Below are 2102 nucleotides of genomic sequence, written 5' to 3' on the forward strand. Positions count from 1 at the left end.
CTATAATAAATGATTAAGAATATATCTATATTTAAAAATTGATTATAAAATGTACTAAATATCGCACAATTATATAAGTAAATAATAAAATCATCAATTAAATTATATATTATATTTCAAAAAAATATATATAATGGAAAGCTATTAAACTAAAATATAAGATGTTTATAATTACGAATCGTCTAATTATAAAAAATAATATTAGAGATTTATAATGGAATTATGAATAAAATTTTATGAATAGATATGATTTGAAAAAGTCTTAAAAAACATAAATTGTTTTTTTAACAATTGTTTGCCCCATTTCTTTACTCCTACATTACAATTTACTGTGTAACAAAAGAATTCTAACAGGACACATTATGAAAAAAATTAATAATAATATAAAGTTTTTTTACAATTGTTTGCTCTATCCCCACAATTAGTTATGCAAAATCGCTTCTCACGATTTACGGTTAACTTAGTATTTTAATAGGAAAATATACTTTGCAAGCTTGAAGATTATGCTCATAGAGGGTACAAGGTTTGGAGAATCTATTAAGGAAATCTTGAAGCTTAAGCAATATTTTCCTGGCCACGATATTGAGTAAGCCGTTTTTAAAAATCGCACAAATGGAACGATTTAGAATCACTCCCCTTAATAAAATTCGCAGTCTAACTTTGCATTCATAGTTAGCGCGAGTTCGCGGCGATTGTAAATATAAATTATTTTTTCATTCATTTTTTTTATAATAGTCATTTGGTAGGTAATTTAAAGAAAAAAAAACATAAATTGTTGTTTTTTTTTAAATAATTATTTGCTATATTCCCACAGTACAATTTGTGGTTTAAGTTGTTATACTATATATCGAACTAATCCTAACTAGTCATTTGGAGAATTTTATTATTGAACATTTTTTTAAAAATCCGCCATCAAATCTTAAAAATGAAGGTATACTAAATAAGGGCGGAAAAAATTTTAACTTAATAATTGTATATTATAAAGGGGTTCTTTTGGTGTTATTATATTATCTTACTAACAAACTTCTTTATGCCCATTTTGACTACCACTCTATATTTCGGATTAAATATTAAGTTGAGGTAAAATGTCAGGGAAATGTAGAAATATTCTAGCAAAATAGATATACCCAATATTACGTTAATATTTTTCTGAAGAGGTGATGTTAAATAATCAATGATCATAATAAAAATGGATGCAGGTAATAAAAATATTATATATTGGAGGGTCATTATGGCTAGCATTCGTATATCCATATTATAATCTCTTCTTCTTTGGGCAACCTTATTAATTTGATATAGGTTTATAGGTTCATTAGGTGCTCGAAGTTTAGCTCGATTTAAAGAGCGCTCATATATTAAAGCGTCATTATTTATGTTATTTACATTGCCATCATGAATAATTTTGGATTTGAATGTACCTACGCATTTGGTTAATGTTTTAATCTTCCTATAAATGTCATGAGTTTTATTCGTCGATGATGTCACGAAGGAATATCTATGAATACGACTCATTATTTTCCTTTTTCTGTTTAAGAGGCATAACTTTAAAACTATAATGCTTAATATAGGAATGTAATTGGTAAAACACACCCTTAAAATTGAGTAAATCCCCCAACCTCTGGAATTTATCTTTTTCGTAATCATAAATATTTTAATATATCTCGTTGAATTAATATCAGATTTGCATATATTTATAATCTCTACAACTGTAAGCCAATAACTAAGAGGGTAAAACCAAATCTGCACGTACACGTAATAAATTAGAATGATGATGTCTATTCTACGGGCGGTAAAATATTTACGGTATAAAAATGGATATAAGATGGCTATGCCCTGCGATAATATGTGCATTATGTATACACCGAGTGATAGATGTACAAGTGCCCTTACTATTGGGAAATGATAATCAGCTAAATAATGCTTCCATGAGGCTAGAAAAACAAATGGTAAATTATTAAACTCACCAATTAAATCCACGATTGGGTAGAGAAGCAGGACTGCGCAATTGAGGAGACCAACGCCATAATAAATTCTTGTCAGTATTACGGCCGGATAAGGGCTTTCGGTAAGGGACACCATTAATCCTATTATATTTCCAGCCG

Source organism: Gordionus sp. m RMFG-2023, chromosome 2, assembly GCF_954871325.1.
Source record: "Gordionus sp. m RMFG-2023 chromosome 2, tfGorSpeb1-WG-v2, whole genome shotgun sequence".
In the NCBI taxonomy this organism is placed as follows: domain Eukaryota; kingdom Metazoa; phylum Nematomorpha; class Gordioida; order Chordodea; family Parachordodidae; genus Gordionus; species Gordionus sp. m RMFG-2023.